The 23,294-nt window shown below is 39.3% G+C and overlaps 1 pseudogene across 1 annotated transcript in view; it reads right to left on the bottom strand.

Moving 5' to 3' along the window:
- Positions 1–2,937: 2,937 nt before the first annotated feature.
- LOC143242981 (neurotrimin-like) overlaps positions 2,938–23,294 on the bottom strand; it is a 69,934-nt pseudogene continuing 49,577 nt past the window's right edge. The window contains exon 8 of the transcript XR_013023541.1: positions 2,938–3,917. The product of XR_013023541.1 is annotated as a neurotrimin-like (transcript). The remainder of the gene's footprint in view (positions 3,918–23,294) is intronic.

Below are 23,294 nucleotides of genomic sequence, written 5' to 3'. Positions count from 1 at the left end.
TTACATAGGCCAAGGGACTTGCCTGTTACAGAATGTTGATTGTGAATCAGATAGGCTAAGGAACTTGCCTGTTACAGAATGTTGATTGTAAACTACATAGACCCAGGAACTTGTCTGTCACAGAATGTTGATTGTGAACTACATAGGCCCAGGGACTTGTCTGTCACAGAATGTTGATTGTGAACTACATAGGCCCAGGGACTTGCGTGCTTGTGCTACTATCCTTCTATTGACTTGACAAAACGTAACTGGTCTCTATCAACTTTGCAGATAAATCAAACCTTATAATAAATTCTCTTTGATATAGTTTGTACAAACATGCTCGCTCTTTCAGCCGTTGGAGCGTTATAAAGGTACGATCTTTAAAGAGACGGATAAGTCTGATAAATGTTTCTTGTGTTATTTTGTGGTGATGATTCAGACAAAATCAAATAATTGTTACCAAAATAAAATAGTAGTAAAAGCAAGAAATAAATAGTTTATTTATTTTTATTATTTATCTGAAACTGCAGGATATTAGTTTAAAAACGAAACGTTCGAAGATTTTAACAAATATGATTCATCAGTGAACAATAATTTTATTTTTAAAAAACATATTTTATTTTTAATAACGAAATGCTCTACTTCAAAATGATTTCCAGCGTCCACCGCAAGGATTCGAACCACGGATTTTAAGGTGGTTTTAAATCCATAACTTTACCACTGTTCTACCTACTGCTGTTTAGTGGTATTAACACGCGTTTTGTTTCTTTGTAGTTTAGCGCAGAGCTGCACAGTGACGTGCCCACAACGAGTATCGAAACCCGGTATTTAACATTACGAACCTTCAGATCTACCACTGATAATAATATGGAGGGACGACACCCAATATAGGAAGAAACAAGCATGATTTAAAGCATTCTTTGCACTAAATGGCCACTTTACGTACCGTCGTTAGTTGCTTTGTTACATGTATTTTGCACAAATAGGTACATAAGATGTGAACAATTCTCGGATTAAACTTTGTCTTTCTTTGATAAATCGTCAGACGGTTTTATCTCCTTCATAATTCATGAATATAACACTGACATTCTAACAGTGATTCCAATATATTTCTATATATTTTCCTCCTAAGATATATTTAACTATCTAACACATTATTTTGCCTTTATAACGTTGCCGTGTTCATGGTACTTACTGTCTTATTAAAGTAGAATTGCTCGTGAGTGCCGTTCTAATGATAAATGGGGTAAAAAAACAACTTATAATATTCTTTATATGGGCACACTTATCTTCATCTTGCATAAACCAGAAGTGTTAGAAATCATGTTCAATACGTTTCTTACACAGGCGTGTTTATCTTAATATAGCGGCCAAGTATAAAAGATGAATCAGTTAGAATATTATCTACTATGGAGCTAAAACATTGTCTTGATGCCTTCAAGTCAGTTTACTATAATGAGGGTTCTAAATAGACAGGCTTGGGCTTCTTATGTGATAATATTTTACATTTTTTTCTGCTTTGTGAACAAAATATTATGAATAACCACAATGGCTGGATAATACAAAACATTTATCGATGTTTCAGGTTCCTTTAAAGTCTAAAACAAACCTACGTTTCGTCAAGGATTTGTTATTGTTTTTTTTTAAAATAAAACTTTGTAGATTCTTTATATACATGTATAACATTTCAGAAATAAGTTATACTTATAGACGGTGTTTTTAAGTTTCGCACAAAGCTACACAAGGGTTACCTGCGCTAGCCTTCCTTAATTTAGCAGTGTAAGACTAGAGGGAAGGCAGCTAGTCATCACCACCCACCGTCAACTCTTGAGCTACTCTTTTGCCAACGAATAGTGAGGTTTACCTCACATTATAACGTCCCAAGGTTGATAGGGCGAGAGTGTTTAGTGCGGTAGGAATTCGAACCCTCGACCCTCAGATTACGACTCAAGACCCTAACCACCTTGTCATGTCGGGTTTATAAATGGTTTACATTTTAAAGCAGTATAACTTATTTTCCATTTGGCATGAAATTTGGTATAAAGTTATTTAATAGAAATAAGGTTTGAAATTTAACAATTGTTTGCACGAAGCATGTTTACCAGCATGTAAAAAGGAATTTATGTAACCTACACAATGGCAAGTTTAACCTGCACCAGCAAACTTTTATTTTTCGCAACTAGTACGACATAGATAAACATAAAGATTTAGTTTATTTTTAATATTTAAAGTAGTTTAGAAATAAGATTATTCGTAAAGAAAACAACCCTGTTACGTGTAGTAACGAAAGTGTGTTTTCTTATAGTAAAGCCACATCGGGCTATCTGCGGAGCCCACCGAAGGGAATCGCACCCTTGATTTTAGAGTTGTAAATCTGTAGACTTACCGCTGTACTAGTGGGGGCGGTAATGAAAGAACTTGAGACGTCTTAAGGCCATTGCAACAATAATTTTTAGTAGAAAACCCAAAACGTGGCGTTCCTTTCAACGGACTGACAAAACACAATATTATATTCCGTATTAGTTATCGAAAGAATAACCTGAGGTTTCACAAGACGCCTCAGTGTTTAGATTTCACAAACTTTTCGCTTTTACGTAACGAACTACCATCTTTCTGACATAATCCCCCTGACTGGAAGGATCAAGTGATCCGTTCCTGTTTATTAACTTGCATCTCAAGTGTCATTCCGAAAATCCACAAGAAAATGACATTCTAACTAATTATGGTATTTTGTGTATGAAAGAAACTAAGTGAATCTAAATCGTATAACTGTGTCACTTTTTTGTCCAGGTTTTTAATCAGTTAGAACTAAATGTTAATCCGTTTATGATGCTGTATTACTGAGACATTATGGTTAAAGAAAGTATAATTTCGACTTAGGTCTGTCTATAATAAAACAAAAGAACGCCAAAATGTATTATATATTCACAACGATATTTAATAATAAGAGTCCAAGTCACGTGGTGAAAACTGTCTATTTCAGACCAATGTTTATTAACCATATTGCACGTGATCTCTTGTGAGAATACGCTTTTAATCACAGAACAACGCGAAGATTTGAGACAAGCAACAAAAGCAGACACGAGGTGAGGGTAAGAGCTCAACATATAATACAGATCGCCTCACATGTCAAAACTATGAGGACAAATTCGTGTCATCTCTGTGACACATTACTGACATAGAGGGTGATATATATGTTAAGCCTTAAATTTAGCGTTACTTATAAAATAAAATTATACACTTTGATTTTTAAAACAGTGTGTAATCAAATCACTTCTAGTTACGTTGAAATGTGGAAGTTTTGACTTTTAACTTTATGTACAAGGTAGTTTTATCTTTTCGTCTTGCTAATAATAACTGTATAACGAATTATTAACAAAAGATACACTTCTAGAGTTCATGAGTTTCTGTTGTTGTTGTTCGTTTCGCAGGTTGTGGCCAACTAAAACAAATAAAACAGTTAAAACTTTGAAGATCAGAACAATGGCTTGTTGGCAGTCAGGGTACTGTTCGCACACTAACGTCTTCCTGCCTAAAGATTTTAAACACCAGGAAATTATAGAAAATCGACTTTAAATAAGTGATACGTAAGCAAATAAGTTCATAAATATGAGATGAAACACGCCCTCTTTGGTAACACACTTAATTTCTGAATATACCCTCGCTCGTTTCTTTAAATTCTGTTCCGTATCACCTTTTCCTTTTCCTCAGTAGAGTTCCAAGAAAGTCTATATAGCAGTACTTTAAATCGTTATGATTGGTTTACCCTCAGACGTGACGTAACAGCTGTAGAAGAACGAAGAACCGACGAAAAGACGACGGAGGTCAAAACAAACTTTATCGTGAGGCGAGTTTTGTCATCAAAGAAAACAACAGAGCTACGAATGTTGTTGAACTATGACCTCCACCAAACTGGGTCGACGAATTCACGTTTCCTATAAGAGAGAAATGTAAAATAAAATAATTCATTAAATTTGTGACATACACTGTTCCATTAAAAAATGTCGTATCGTTTGAGTTGGAACACACATAATATTAGAGGTTATTTTCCGTCCTAGTTTCAACCCAATAACCATATAACAACCCATAAATAACTCATCATCCGTGTAGCCTTAAATATAGGTATACGAAATACAAAAACATTTGACAGCACAGAACAATGTTACTTATTAAAGTGTATTTTGAAATGTTACCCTGTTACTGTTACAAACTATGGTTATTAATCACCATATTTACATACAAAATCAACTCATTTTACGGGTTGAATTTTCTAAAGATTAAATTCCAGTAAATCTGTAACATGGTTATCTCTGAGTTTCCAGTTTTATAAAGCTATAATTTCTACACTCAGAAAAGGTACTACCCAGACAGTGGTAGCAGATAACACTAACAATGTACTACCCAGACAGTAATAGCAGATAACACTAACAATGTACTACTCAGACAGTGGTAGCAGATAACACTAACAATGTACTACCCAGACAGTGGTATCAGATAACACAAACAATGTACTACTCAGACAGTGGTAGCAGATAACACTAACAATGTACTACTCAGACAGTGGTAGCAGATAACACTAACAATGTACTACCCAGACAGTGGTAGCAGATAACACAAACAATGCACTACTCAGACAGTGGTAGCAGATAACACTAACAATGTACTTCCCAGACGGTGATAGCAGATAACACTAACAATGTACTACTCAGACAGTAGTAGCAGATAACACTAACAATGTACAACCCAGACAGTGGTACAAGACAACACAAACAATGTACTACCCAGACAGTGGTAGCAGATAACACTAGCAATGTACTACCCAGACAGTGGTAGCAGATAACACTGAAAATGTACTACCCAGACAGTGGTAGCAGATAACAATGAAAATGTACTACCCAGACAGTGGTAGCAGAGATAACACAAACAATGTACAACCCAGACATAAAGCACGAGATAACACTAACAAAGTACAACCCAGACATAAAGCACGAGACAACACTAACAATGTACTACCCAGAAATAAAGCACGAGATAACACTAACAATGTACTACCCAGACATAAAGCACGAGATAACACTGACAATGAACTACCCAGAAGTAATGCACGACATAACACTAACAAAGTACCACCCAGACATGAAGCACGAGATAACACTAATAATGTACTACCCAGACAGTGGTAGCAGAGATAACACAAACAATGTACAACCCAGACATAAAGCACGATATAACACTAACAAAGTACAACCCAGACATAAAGCACGAGACAACACTAACAATGTACTACCCAGAAATAAAGCACGGATAACACTAACAAAGTTACTACCCAGGACATAAAGCACGAGATAACACTAACAATGTACTACCCGGACATAAAGCACGAGGACAACACTAACAAAGTACTACCCAGACATAAAGCACGGGATAACACTGACAATGTACTACCCAGACATAAAGCACGAGGATAACACTAACAAAGTACTACCCAGACATAAAGCACGAGGATAACACTAACAAAGTGCTTCCCGGACATAAAGCACGGATAACACTAACAAAGTGCTACCCGGACATAAAGCACGAGGATAATGCTAACAAAGTGCTACCCAGACATAAAGCACGGGATAACACTAACAACGTACTACTTGGATATAAAGCACGGGACAACACTAACAAAGTACTACCCGGACATAAAGCACGAGGACAACACTAACAAAGTGCTACCGGACATAAAGCACGAGGATAACACTAACAAAGTGCTACCCAGGACATAAAGCACGAGGACAACACTAACAAAGTACTACCCAGAAATAAAGCACGGATAACACTAACAAAGTGCTTCCCAGACATAAAGCACGGGATAACACTAACAAAGTACTACTAGACATAAAGCACGAGGACAACACTAACAAAGTGCTACCCGGACATAAAGCACGAGATAACACTAACAAAGTGCTACTTGGACATAAAGCACGAGGATAACACTAACAAAGTGCTACTTGGACATAAAGCACGAGACAATGCTTCCAAGTACTACCCAGATATAAAGCGCAGGATAACACTAACAATGTGCTACCCAGATATAAAGCGCGGGACAACACTAACAAAGTGCTACCCAGACATAAAGCACAGGGACAACACTAACAAAGTGCTACCCAGACATAAAGCACAGGATAACACTAACAGTATGCTACCCGGACATAAAGCGCAGGACAACACTAACAAAGTACTACCCGGACATAAAGCACGGAGGATAACACTAACAAATTACTACTTGGACATAAAGCGCAGGATAACACTAACAAAGTGCTACCCAGACATAAAGCACGGGATAACACTAACAAAGTGCTTTGCCGGACATAAAGCACGAGATAACATTAACAAAGTGTTACCCAAACATATAGCACGTGATAACACTAACAATGTACTACCGGACATAAAGCACGAGGACAACACTAACAAAGTACTACCCAGAATAAAGCACGAGGATAACACTAACAAAGTGCTACCCGGACATAAAGCACGAGATAACACTAACAATGTACTACTTGGACATAAAGCACGAGATAACACTAACAAAGTACTACTTGGACACAAAGCACGGGATAACACTAAAAATACTACCGGACATAAAGCACAGAATAACACTAACAAAGTGCTACCCAGACATAAAGCACGAGATAACACTAACAAAGTACTACCCGGACATAAAGCACGGATAACACTAACAAAGTGCTACCCAGACATAAAGCACAGGACGACACTAACAAAGTACTACTTGGACATAAAGCACGGGATAACACTGACAATGTACTACCCAGACATAAAGCGCAGGACAACACTAACAAAGTACTACCCAGACATAAAGCACGAGGATAATACTAACAAAGTACTACCCAGACATAAAGCACGAGGATAACACTAACAATGTACTGCCCAGACATAAAGCACAGGACAACTCTAACAATGTCCTACCCAGACATAAAGCACAGAGTTAACACTACCAAAGTGCTACTGGACATAAAGCACGAGGATAACACTAACAATGTACTACCCAGACATAAAGCACGAGATAACACTAACAAAGTGCTACCCGGACATAAAGCACGAGGACAACACTAACAAAGTACTACCCAGAAATAAAGCACGGGATAACACTAACAAAGTACTACCCAGACACAAAGAACGAGGATAACACTAAAATGTACTACCCAGACATAAAGCACGGGATAACACTAACAAGGTGCTACTTGGACATAAAGCACGAGGATAACACTAACAAAGTACTACCCAGGACATAAAGCGCAGGACAACACTAACAAGTGCTACCCAGACATAAAGCGCAGGCTAACTCTAACAATGTCCTACCCGGACATAAAGCACAGGCTAACTCTAACAATGTCCTACCCGGACATAAAGCACAGGCTAACACTACCAAAGTGCTACCCAAACATATGTGGGTGATAACACTAACAATGTACTACCCGGACAAAGCACACGAGGATAATGCTAACAAAGTGCTACCCGGACATAAAGCACAGGATAACACTAACAATGTACTACCCGGACATAAAGCACGAGGACAACACTAACAAGGTGTACTACCCGGACATAAAGCGCAGGACAACACTAACAAAGTGCTACTTGGACATAAAGCACAGGCTAACTCTAACAATGTCCTACTTGGACATAAAGCACGAGGCTAAACACTACCAAAGTACTACTTGGACATAAAGCGCGGGATAACACTAACAATGTGCTACCCGGACTTAAAGCACGAGATAACACTAATAAAGTGCTACCCGGACATAAAGCACGAGACAACAATAACAAAGTGCTACCCAGAATAAAGCACTGGATAATGCTAACAAAGTGCTACCCGGACATAAAGCACGGGATAACACTAACAATGTACTACCCGGACATAAAGCGCAAAACAACACTAACAAAGTGCTACCCGGACATAAAGCACGGGACAACACTAACAAAGTGCTACGCGGACATAAAGCACAGGCTAACTCTAACAATGTCCTACGGACATAAAGGCACAGGCTAACACTACCAAAGTGCTACTTGGACATAAAGCACGAGGATAACACTAACAATGTACTACCCGGACTTAAAGCACGAGGATAACACTAATAAAGTACTACCAGTCATAAAGCGCAGAAACAACACTAACAAAGTGCTACCCAGAATAAAGCACGAGGATAACACTAACAAAGTGCTACCCGGACATAAAGCACGAGATAACACTAACAATGTACTACCCGGACATAAAGCGCAGGATAACACTAACAAAGTGCTACCCGGACACAGAAGCACAGGATAACACTAAAATGTGCTACCCGGACATAAAGCGCGGATAACACTAATAAAGTACTACTGGACATAAAGCACGAGGATAACACTAACATGTTACTACTTGGACATAAAGCGCGGGATAACACTAACAAAGTACTACTGGACATAAAGCGCAGGGATAACATTGATGATGTACTACCCGGACATAAAGCACGAGACAACACTAACAAAGGTACTACTGGACATAAAGCACGGGATAACACTAACAAAAGTGCTACCGGACATAAAGCACGAGGATAACACTAACAAAGTGCTACCCGGACATAAAGCGCAGGATAACACTAACAATGTACTACCCGGACATAAAGCACGAGGATAACACTAACAAAGTACTACCCAGACACAAAGCACGAGATAACACTAAAATGTACTACCGGACATAAAGCACGGGATAACACTAACAAAGTACTACCCGGACATAAAGCGCAGGATAACACTAACAAAGTGCTACCCAGGACATAAAGCACGAGATAACACTAACAAAGTGCTACCCGGACATAAAGCGCGAGACGACACTAACAAAGTACTACTTGGACATAAAGCACGAGATAACGCTGAATGATGTACTACCCGGACATAAAGCGCAGGGACAACACTAACAAGTGCTACCCGGACATAAAGCACAGGATAATACTAACAAAGTGCTACTGGACATAAAGCACGAGGATAACACTAACAATGTACTACCCGGACATAAAGCACGAGGACAACTCTAACAATGTCCTGCAGACATAAAGCACGGGTTAACACTACCAAAGTACTACTTGGACATAAAGCACGAGGATAACACTAACAATGTACTACCCAGACATAAAGCACGAGATAACACTAACAAAGTACTACCCAGACATAAAGCACAGGACAACACTAACAAAATTACTACCCAGAATAAAGCACGAGCTAACACTACCAAAGTACTACCCAGACACAAAGAACGAGGATAACACTAAAATGTACTACCCAGACTTAGAAGCACGAGATAACACTAATAAAGTGCTACCCAGTCATAAAGCGCAGAACAACACTAACAAGTACTACCCAGAAATAAAGCACGGGATAACACTAACAAAGTGCTACTTGGACATAAAGCACGAGATAACACTAACAATGTACTACTTGGACATAAAGCACAGGATAACACTAACAAAGTACTACCCAGACACAAAGCACGGGATAACACTAAAAATGTGCTACTTGGACATAAAGGCACGGGATAACACTAATAAAGTACTACTTGGACATAAAGCACGGGATAACACTAACATATTACTACCCGGACATAAAGCACGAGATAACACTAACAAAGTTACAACGGACATAAAGCACGGGATAACATTGACAATGTACTACTGGACATAAAGCGCAGGACAACACTAACAAAGTGCTACTGGACATAAAGCACGGGATAACACTAACAAAGTACTACCCAGGACATAAAGCACAGGATAACACTAACAAAGTGCTACCCGGACATAAAGCACGAGGATAACACTAACAATGTACTACCCGGACATAAAGCGCGAGGATAACACTAACAAAGTGCTACCCAGACACAAAGCGCGGGATAACACTAACAAAGTTGCTTCCCGGACATAAAGCGCAGGGATAACACTAACAAAGTACTACTGGACATAAAGCACGGGATAACACTAACAATGTACTACTGGACATAAAGCACGAGGACGACACTAACAAAGTTACTACTTGGACATAAAGCGCAGGATAACGCTGACAATGTACTACCGGACATAAAGCACGCAGGACAACACACTAACAAAGTGCTACTTGGACATAAAGCACGAGGATAACACTAACAAAGTGCTACTTGGACATAAAGCACGGGATAACACTAACAAAGTGCTTCCCAGACATAAAGCACGAGACAACACTAACAAAGTACTACCCAGACATAAAGCGCAGGATAACACTAACAAAGTGCTACTTGGACATAAAGCACAGGGATAACACTAACAAAGTACTACCGGGACATAAAGCACGAGATAACACTAACAAGAGTACTTCCCCGGACATAAAGCACGAGATAACACTAACAAAGTGCTACTTAGACATATAGCGCGTGATAACACTAACAATGTACTACTGGACATAAAGCACGGGATAATACTAACAAAGTGCTGCCCGGACAGAAAGCGGGATAACACTAACAATGTACTACCCAGACATAAAGCGCGGGACAACACGAACAAAGTGCTACTTGGACATAAAGCACAGGACAACACTAACAAAGTGCTACCCGGACATAAAGCACAGGCTAACTCTAACAATGTCCTACCCGGACATAAAGCACGAGCTAACACTACCAGAGTACTACCCAGACATAAAGCACAAGATAACACTAACAATGTACTACCCGGACATAAAGCACGAGGACAACACTAACAAAGTGCTATCCAGAATAAAGGCACGAGGATAACACTAACAAAGTACTACCCGGACATAAAGCGCGGATAACACTAACAATGTGCTACTGGACATAAAGCACGCAGGATAACACTAACAAGTGCTACCCAGACACAAAGCACGGGATAACTCTAACAATGTCCTACCCGGACATAAAGCACGAGACTAACACTAAAAGTGCTACCCGGACATAAAGCACAGGATAATGCTAACAATGTACTACCCAGAATAAAGCACGAGGATAACACTAATAAAGTACTACCCAGTCATAAAGCACGAGAACAACACTAACAAGGTACTACCCAGAAATAAAGCACGAGGATAACACTAACAAAGTACTACCCAGACATAAAGCACGAGGATAACACTAACAATGTACTACCCAGACATAAAGCACGAGGATAACACTAACAAAGTACTACCCGGACACAAAGCACGGGATAACACTAAAAATGTACTACCCAGACATAAAGCACGAGGATAACACTAACAAAGTACTACCCAGACATAAAGCACGGGATAACACTAACAGAGTTACTACCCAGACATAAAGCACGGGATAACACTAACAAAGTACTACCCAGACATAAAGCACGGGATAACATTGACAATGTGGTACCCAGACATAAAGCACGAGACAACACTAACAAAGTACTACCCAGACATAAAGCACGAGATAACACTAACAAAGTACTACCCGGACTTAAAGCACAGGGATAACACTAACAAAGTACTACCCGGACATAAAGCACGGGATAACACTAACAATATACTACCCGGACATAAAGCACGAGGATAACACTAATGATGTACTACTTGGACATAAAGCACGAGGATAACACTAACAAAGTAACCCAGGACATAAAGCACGAGATAACACTAACAAAGTGCTACCCGGACATAAAGCACAGGATAACATTGACAATGTACTACCCGGACATAAAGCACGAGGATAACATTAACAAAGTACTACTTGGACATAAAGCACGAGGATAATACTAACAAAGTACTACTTGGACATAAAGCACGAGGATAACACTAACAAAATGCTACCCAGACATAAAGCACGAGATAACACTAACAAAGTGCTACCCGGACATAAAGCGCGAGGATAACACTAACAAAGTACTACCCAGACATAAAGCGGGATAACACTAACAAAGTACAACCCAGACATAAAGCACGAGGATAACACTAACAAAGTACTACCCAGACATAAAGCACGAGGATAACACTAACAAAGTACTACCCAGACATAAAGCACAGGACGACACTAACAAAGTGCTACCCAGACATAAAGCACGAGATAACACTGACAATGTACTACCCAGACATAAAGCACGAGGATAACACTAACAAAGTGCTACCCAGACATAAAGCACGAGGATAACACTAACAAAGTGCTTCCCGGACATAAAGCACGAGGATAACACTGACAATGTACTACCCAGACATAAAGCACGGGATAACACTAACAAGTACTACCCAGACATAAAGCACGAGGATAACACTAACAAAGTGCTTCCCCGGACATAAAGCACGGGATAACACTAACAAAGTGCTACTTGGACATAAAGCACGAGGATAACACTAAAATGTACTACCCAGACATAAAGCACGAGGATAACACTAACAAATTACTACCCGGACATAAAGCACGAGGATAACACTAACAAAGTGCTACTTGGACATAAAGCACGAGGATAACGTTGACAATGTGGTACCCGGACATAAAGCACGAGACAACACTAACAAAGTGCTACCCGGACATAAAGCACGAGGACAACACTAACAAAGTACTACCCAGACATAAAGCACAGGCTAACTCTAACAATGTCTACCGGACATAAAGCACGAGACTAACACTACCAAAGTACTATCAGACATAAAGCACGAGATAACACTAACAATGTGCTACACAGACTTAAAGCACGAGGATAACACTAATAAAGTGCTACCCAGTCATAAAGCACAGAACAACACTAACAAAGTGCTACCCAGAAATAAAGCGCGAGATAACACTAACAAAGTGCTACCCAGACATAAAGCACGAGATAACACTAACAAAGTACTACCCAGACACAAAGCACGGGATAACACTAAAATGTACTACCCAGACATAAAGCACGGATAACACTAACAAAGTACTACCCAGGACATAAAGCACGAGGATAACACTAACAAATTACTACCCAGACATAAAGCACGAGATAACACTAACAAAGTACTACCCAGACATAAAGCACGAGATAACATTGACAATGTGGTGCCCAGACATAAAGCACGAGGACAACACTAACAAAGTACTACTGGACATAAAGCACGAGGATAACACTAATAAAGTACTACCCAGACATAAAGCACGAGACAACACTAACAAAGTGCTACCCAGAAATAAAGCACGAGATATACTAACAAAGTGCTACCCGGACATAAAGCACGAGGATAATAATAACAAAGTGCTTCCCAGACATAAAGCACGAGGATATCACTGACAATATAATGCCGGACATAAAGCACGAGGATAACACTAACAAAGTACTACCCGGACATAAAGCACGGGATAACACTAACAATATACTACCCAGACATAAAGCGCAGGATAACACTAACAATGTACTACCCAGACATAAAGCGCATTGATAACACTAACAAAGTGCTTCCCCGGACATAAAGCACGAGGATAACACTAACAGTTTACTACCGGATATAAAGCACGAGACAACACTAACAAAGTGCTACCCGGACATAAAGCACGAGACAACACTAACAAAGTACTACCCGGACATAAAGCACGGGATAATACTAACAAAGTGCTACCCGGACATAAAGCACGAGACAACACTAACAAAGTACTACCCAGACATAAAGCACGAGATAACACTAACAAAGTACTACCCAGACATAAAGCACGAGATAACACTAACAAAGTACTACCCGGACATAAAGCACGAGGATAACACTAACAAAGTACTTCCCAGACATAAAGCACGAGATAACACTAACAAAGTACTACCCAAACATATAGCACGTGATAACACTAACAATGTACTACCCGGACATAAAGCACGAGATAATAATAACAAAGTGCTTCCCGGACATAAAGCACGGGATATCACTGACAATATAATGCCGGACATAAAGCACGAGGATAACACTAACAAAGTGCTACCCAGACATAAAGCACGGATAACACTAACAATATACTACCCGGACATAAAGCACGAGGATAACACTAACAATGTACTACCGGACATAAAGCACGTGATAACACAAACAAAGTGCTTCCCAGGACATAAAGCACGAGGATAACACTAACAGTTTACTACTTGGATATAAAGCACGAGGACAACACTAACAAAGTGCTACCCGGACATAAAGCGCGGGACAACACTAACAAAGTGCTACCCGGACATAAAGCGCGGATAATGCTAACAAAGTACTACCCAGACATAAAGCGCGAGATAACACTAACAAAGTGCTACCCAGACATAAAGCTGCGAGGACGACACTAACAAAGTACTACCCAAACATATAGCGCGTGATAACACTAACAATGTACTACCCAGACATAAAGCACAGGATAATGCTAACAAAGTGCTACCCAGACATAAAGCACGGGATAACACTAACAATGTACTACCCAGACATAAAGCGCGAGCAACACTAACAAAGTACTACCCAGACATAAAGCACGAGGACAACACTAACAAAGTGCTACCCAGACATAAAGCACGGGCTAACTCTAACAATGTCCCTGCCAGACATAAAGCGCAGAGCTAACACTACCAATGTACTACCCAGACATAAAGCTCAGGGATAACACTAACAATGTACTACCCGGACTTAAAGCACGAGGATAACACTAATAAAGTGCTACCCGGACATAAAGCACGAGGACAACACTAACAAAGTACTACCCAGAATAAAGCACTAGATAATGCTAACAAAGTGCTACCCAGACATAAAGCACGAGATAACACTAACAATGTACTACCTGGACATAAAGCACAAAAACAACACTAACAAGGTACTACCCGGACATAAAGCACGAGGACAACACTAACAAAGTGCTACCTGGACATAAAGCACAGGATAACTCTAACAATGTCCTGCCCAGACATAAAGCACAGAGCTAACACTACCAAAGTACTATCCGGACATAAAGCACGAGGATAACACTAACAATGTACTACCTGGACTTAAAGCACGAGGATAACACTAATAAAGTACTACCCAGTCATAAAGCGCAGAAACAACACTAACAAGGTACTACCCAGAATAAAGCACGAGGATAACACTAACAAAGTGCTACCCGGACATAAAGCACGAGATAACACTAACAATGTACTACCCAGACATAAAGCACGAGATAACACTAACAAAGTGCTACCCAGACACAAAGCACGAGATAACACTAAAAATGTACTACCCAGACATAAAGCACGAGATAACACTAACAAAGTACTACCCAGACATAAAGCACGAGATAACACTAACAAATTACTACCCGGACATAAAGCACGAGATAACACTAACAAAGTACTACCCAGACATAAAGCACGAGATAACATTGACAATGTAGTACCCAGACATAAAGCACGAGGACAACACTAACAAAGTACTACCCAGACATAAAGCACGAGATAACACTAACAATGTACTACCCAGACTTAAAGCACGAGATAACACTAATAAAGTACTACCCAGACATAAAGCACGAGACAACACTAACAAAGTACTACCCAGAAATAAAGCACGAGAATATACTAACAAAGTACTACCCAGACATAAAGCACGAGATAATACTAACAAAGTACTTCCCAGACATAAAGCACGAGATATCACTGACAATATAATACCCAGACATCAAGCACGAGATAACACTAACAAAGTACTACCCAGACATAAAGCACGAGATAACACTAACAATATACTACCCAGACATAAAGCACGAGGATAACACTAACAATGTACTACCCAGACATAAAGCACGTGATAACACTAACAAAGTGCTTCCCAGGACATAAAGCACGAGATAACACTAACAGTTTACTACCCAGATATAAAGCACGAGACAACACTAACAAAGTGCTACCCAGACATAAAGCACGAGACAACACTAACAAAGTACTACCCAGACATAAAGCACGAGATAATACTAACAAAGTACTACCCAGACATAAAGCACGAGACAACACTAACAAAGTACTACCCAGACATAAAGCACGAGATAACACTAACAAAGTACTACCCAGACATAAAGCACGGATAACACTAACAAAGTGCTACCCAGACATAAAGCACGAGATAACACTAACAAAGTGCTTCCCCAGACATAAAGCACGAGATAACACTAACAAAGTACTACCCAAACATAAAGCACGTGATAACACTAACAATGTACTACCCAGACATAAAGCACGAGATAATAATAACAAAGTACTTCCCAGACATAAAGCACGAGATATCACTGACAATATAATGCCCAGACATAAAGCACGAGATAACACTAACAAAGTACTACCCAGACATAAAGCACGAGATAACACTAACAATATACTACCCAGACACAAAGCACGAGATAACACTAACAATGTACTACCCAGACATAAAGCGCGAGATAACACTAACAAAGTACTTCCCAGACATAAAGCACGAGATAACACTAACAATTTACTACCCAGATATAAAGCACGAGACAACACTAACAAAGTACTACCCAGACATAAAGCACGAGACAACACTAACAAAGTACTACCCAGACATAAAGCACGAGGATAATACTAACAAAGTACTACCCAGACATAAAGCACGAGGATAACACTAACAAAGTACTACCCAGACATAAAGCACGAGACGACACTAACAAAGTGCTACCCAGACATAAAGCACGGGATAACACTGACAATGTACTACCCAGACATAAAGCACGAGATAACACTGACAATGTACTACTTGGACATAAAGCACGAGATAACACTAACAAAGTACTTCCCAGAAATAAAGCACGAGGATAACACTAACAAAGTACTTCCCAGACATAAAGCACGAGATAACACTAACAAAGTACTACCCAAACATATAGCGCGTGATAACACTAACAATGTACTACCCAGACATAAAGCACGAGATAATACTAAACAAAGTACTACCCAGACATAAAGCACGAGGATAACACTAACAATGTACTACCCAGACATAAAGCACGAGACAACACTAACAAAGTACTACCCAGACATAAAGCACGAGATAACACTAACAAAGTACTTCCCAGAAATAAAGCACGAGATAACACTAACAAAGTGCTTCCCCAGACATAAAGCACGAGATAACACTAACAAGAGTACTACCCAAACATATGGCACGTGATAACACTAACAATGTACTACCGGACATAAAGCACGGGATAATGCTAACAAAGTGCTACCCGGACATAAAGCACGGATAACACTAACAATGTACTACCCGGACATAAAGCACAGGACAACACTAACAAAGTGCTACCCGGACATAAAGCACGAGACAACACTAACAAAGTGCTACCCAGACATAAAGCACGAGCTAACTCTAACAATGTCCTGCCGGACATTAAGCGCAGAGCTAACACTACCAAAGTACTACCCAGACATAAAGCACGAGATAACACTAAAGAATGTACTACCCAGACATAAAGCACGAGACAACACTAACAAAGTGCTACCCAGAAATAAAGCACTAGATAATGCTAACAAAGTGCTACCCAGACATAAAGCACGGATAACACTAACAGTGTACTACCTGGACATAAAGCACAAAACAACACTAACAAAGTGCTACCCATACATAAAGCACGAGACAACACTAACAAAGTACTACCCAGACATAAAGCACGAGCTAACTCTAACAATGTCCTACCCAGACATAAAGCACGAGCTAACACTACCAAAGTACTACCCAGACATAAAGCACAGGATAATACTAACAATGTACTACACGGACTTAAAGCACGAGATAACACTAATAAAGTACTACCCAGTCATAAAGCACGAAACAACACTAACAAAGTACTACCCAGAAATAAAGCACGAGATAACACTAACAAAGTACTACCCAGACATAAAGCACGAGGATAACACTAACAAAGTACTACCCAGACATAAAGCACGAGATAACATTGACAAATGTACCCCAGACATAAAGCACGAGACAACACTAACAAAGTACTACCCAGACATAAAGCACGAGATAACACTAACAAAGTACTACCCAGACTTAAAGCACGAGATAACACTAATAAAGTACTACCCAGACATAAAGCACGAGACAACACTAACAAAGTACTACCCAGAAATAAAGCACGAGAATATACTAACAAAGTACTACCCAGACATAAAGCACGAGATAATACTAACAAAGTACTTCCCAGACATAAAGCACGAGATATCACTGACAATATATATGCCCAGACATCAAGCACGAGATAACACTAACAAAGTACTACCCAGACATAAAGCACGAGATAACACTAACAATATACTACCCAGACATAAAGCACGAGATAACACTAACAATGTACTACCCAGACATAAAGCACGTGATAACACTAACAAAGTACTTCCCAGACATAAAGCACGAGATAACACTAACAATTTACTACCCAGATATAAAGCACGAGACAACACTAACAAAGTACTACCCAGACATAAAGCACGAGACAACACTAACAAAGTACTACCCAGACATAAAGCACGAGATAATGCTAACAAAGTACTACCCAGACATAAAGCACGAGACAACACTAACAAAGTACTACCCAGACATAAAGCACGAGATAACACTAACAAAGTACTACCCAGACATAAAGCACGAGATAACACTAACAAAGTACTACCCAGACATAAAGCACGAGATAACACTAACAAAGTACTTCCCAGACATAAAGCACGAGATAACACTAACAAAGTACTACCCAAACATATAGCACGTGATAACACTAACAATGTACTACCCAGACATAAAGCACGAGATAATAATAACAAAGTACTACCCAGACATAAAGCACGAGATATCACTGACAATATAATACCCAGACATAAAGCACGAGATAACACTAACAAAGTACTACCCAGACATAAAGCACGAGATAACACTAACAATATACTACCCAGACACAAAGCACGAGATAACACTAACAATGTACTACCCAGACATAAAGCACGAGATAACACTAACAAAGTACTTCCCAGACATAAAGCACGAGATAACACTAACAATTTACTACCCAGATATAAAGCACGAGACAACACTAACAAAGTACTACCCAGACATAAAGCACGAGACAACACTAACAAAGTACTACCCAGACATAAAGCACGAGATAATACTAACAAAGTACTACCCAGACATAAAGCACGAGATAACACTAACAAAGTACTACCCAGACATAAAGCACGAGACGACACTAACAAAGTACTACCCAGACATAAAGCACGAGATAACACTGACAATGTACTACCCAGACATAAAGCACGAGATAACACTGACAATGTACTACCCAGACATAAAGCACGAGATAACACTAACAAAGTACTACCCAGAAATAAAGCACGAGATAACACTAACAAAGTACTTCCCAGACATAAAGCACGAGATAACACTAACAAAGTACTACCCAGACATAAAGCGCACGATAACACTAACAATGTACTACCCAGACATAAAGCACGAGATAATACTAACAAAGTACTACCCAGACATAAAGCACGAGATAACACTAACAATGTACTACCCAGACATAAAGCACGAGACAACACTAACAAAGTACTACCCAGACATAAAGCACGAGACAACACTAACAAAGTACTACCCAGACATAAAGCACGAGCTAACTCTAACAATGTCCTACCCAGACATTAAGCACGAGATAACACTAACAATATACTACCCAGACATAAAGCACGAGATAACACTAACAATGTACTACCCAGACATAAAGCACGTGATAACACTAACAAAGTGCTTCCCAGACATAAAGCACGAGGATAACACTAACAATTTACTACCCAGATATAAAGCACGAGACAACACTAACAAAGTGCTACCCAGACATAAAGCACGAGATAACACTAACAAAGTACTACCCAGACATAAAGCACGAGATAACACTAACAAAGTACTTCCCAGACATAAAGCACGAGATAACACTAACAAAGTACTACCCAAACATATAGCACGTGATAACACTAACAATGTACTACCCAGACATAAAGCACGAGATAATAATAACAAAGTACTTCCCAGACATAAAGCACGAGATATCACTGACAATATAATACCCAGACATAAAGCACGAGATAACACTAACAAAGTACTACCCAGACATAAAGCACGAGATAACACTAACAATATGCTACCCAGACATAAAGCACGAGATAACACTAACAATGTACTACCCAGACATAAAGCACGTGATAACACAAACAAAGTACTTCCCAGACATAAAGCACGAAATAACACTAACAATTTACTACCCAGATATAAAGCACGAGACAACACTAACAAAGTACTACCCAGACATAAAGCACGAGACAACACTAACAAAGTACTACCCAGACATAAAGCACGAGATAATACTAACAAAGTACTACCCAGACATAAAGCACGAGATAACACTAACAAAGTACTACCCAGACATAAAGCACGAGACGACACTAACAAAGTACTACCCAAACATATAGCACGTGATAACACTAACAATGTACTACCCAGACATAAAGCACGAGATAATACTAACAAAGTACTACCCAGACATAAAGCACGAGATAACACTAACAATGTACTACCCAGACATAAAGCACGAGACAACACTAACAAAGTACTACCCAGACATAAAGCACGAGACAACACTAACAAAGTACTACCCAGACATAAAGCACGAGCTAACTCTAACAATGTCCTACCCAGACATAAAGCACGAGCTAACACTACCAATGTACTACCCAGACATAAAGCTCGAGATAACACTAACAATGTACTACCCAGACTTAAAGCACGAGATAACACTAATAAAGTACTACCCAGACATAAAGCACGAGACAACACTAACAAAGTACTACCCAGAAATAAAGCACTAGATAATACTAACAAAGTACTACCCAGACATAAAGCACGAGATAACACTAACAATGTACTACCCAGACATAAAGCACAAAACAACACTAACAAAGTACTACCCAGACATAAAGCACGAGACAACACTAACAAAGTACTACCTAGACATAAAGCACGAGCTAACTCTAACAATGTCCTACCCAGACATAAAGCACGAGCTAACACTACCAAAGTACTATCCAGACATAAAGCACGAGATAACACTAACAATGTACTACACAGACTTAAAGCACGAGATAACACTAATAAAGTACTACCCAGTCATAAAGCACGAAACAACACTAACAAAGTACTACCCAGAAATAAAGCACGAGATAACACTAACAAAGTACTACCCAGACATAAAGCACGAGATAACACTAACAATGTACTACCCAGACATAAAGCACGAGATAACACTAACAAAGTACTACCCAGACACAAAGCACGAGATAACACTAAAAATGTACTACCCAGACATAAAGCACGAGATAACACTAACAAAGTACTACCCAGACATAAAGCACGAGATAACACTAACAAATTACTACCCAGACATAAAGCACGAGATAACACTAACAAAGTACTACCCAGACATAAAGCACGAGATAACATTGACAATGTAGTACCCAGACATAAAGCACGAGACAACACTAACAAAGTACTACCCAGACATAAAGCACGAGATAACACTAACAAAGTACTACCCAGACTTAAAGCACGAGATAACACTAATAAAGTACTACCCAGACATAAAGCACGAGACAACACTAACAAAGTACTACCCAGAAATAAAGCACGAGAATATACTAACAAAGTACTACCCAGACATAAAGCACGAGATAATACTAACAAAGTACTTCCCAGACATAAAGCACGAGATATCACTGACAATATAATACCCAGACATCAAGCACGAGATAACACTAACAAAGTACTACCCAGACATAAAGCACGAGATAACACTAACAATATACTACCCAGACATAAAGCACGAGATAACACTAACAATGTACTACCCAGACATAAAGCACGTGATAACACTAACAAAGTACTTCCCAGACATAAAGCACGAGATAACACTAACAATTTACTACCCAGATATAAAGCACGAGACAACACTAACAAAGTACTACCCAGACATAAAGCACGAGACAACACTAACAAAGTACTACCCAGACATAAAGCACGAGATAATACTAACAAAGTACTACCCAGACATAAAGCACGAGACAACACTAACAAAGTACTACCCAGACATAAAGCACGAGATAACACTAACAAAGTACTACCCAGACATAAAGCACGAGATAACACTAACAAAGTACTACCCAGACATAAAGCACGAGATAACACTAACAAAGTACTTCCCAGACATAAAGCACGAGATAACACTAACAAAGTACTACCCAAACATATAGCACGTGATAACACTAACAATGTACTACCCAGACATAAAGCACGAGATAATAATAACAAAGTACTTCCCAGACATAAAGCACGAGATATCACTGACAATATAATACCCAGACATAAAGCACGAGATAACACTAACAAAGTACTACCCAGACATAAAGCACGAGATAACACTAACAATATACTACCCAGACACAAAGCACGAGATAACACTAACAATGTACTACCCAGACATAAAGCACGTGATAACACTAACAAAGTACTTCCCAGACATAAAGCACGAGATAACACTAACAATTTACTACCCAGATATAAAGCACGAGACAACACTAACAATTTACTACCCAGATATAAAGCACGAGACAACACTAACAAAGTACTACCCAGACATAAAGCACGAGACAACACTAACAAAGTACTACCCAGACATAAAGCACGAGATAATACTAACAAAGTACTACCCAGACATAAAGCACGAGATAACACTAACAAAGTACTACCCAGACATAAAGCACGAGACGACACTAACAAAGTACTACCCAGACATAAAGCACGAGATAACACTGACAATGTACTACCCAGACATAAAGCACGAGATAACACTGACAATGTACTACCCAGACATAAAGCACGAGATAACACTAACAAAGTACTACCCAGAAATAAAGCACGAGATAACACTAACAAAGTACTTCCCAGACATAAAGCACGAGATAACACTAACAAAGTACTACCCAAACATATAGCACGTGATAACACTAACAATGTACTACCCAGACATAAAGCACGAGATAATACTAACAAAGTACTACCCAGACATAAAGCACGAGATAACACTAACAATGTACTACCCAGACATAAAGCACGAGACAACACTAACAAAGTACTACCCAGACATAAAGCACGAGATAACACTAACAAAGTACTTCCCAGAAATAAAGCACGAGATAACACTAACAAAGTACTTCCCAGACATAAAGCAC

This window comes from Tachypleus tridentatus, unplaced genomic scaffold (assembly GCF_004210375.1).
Source record: "Tachypleus tridentatus isolate NWPU-2018 unplaced genomic scaffold, ASM421037v1 Hic_cluster_2, whole genome shotgun sequence".
In the NCBI taxonomy this organism is placed as follows: Eukaryota; Metazoa; Arthropoda; class Merostomata; order Xiphosura; family Limulidae; genus Tachypleus; species Tachypleus tridentatus.
Note: the sequence above shows the minus strand (reverse complement) of the source record. Positions and strands in the feature narration are given on the sequence as shown.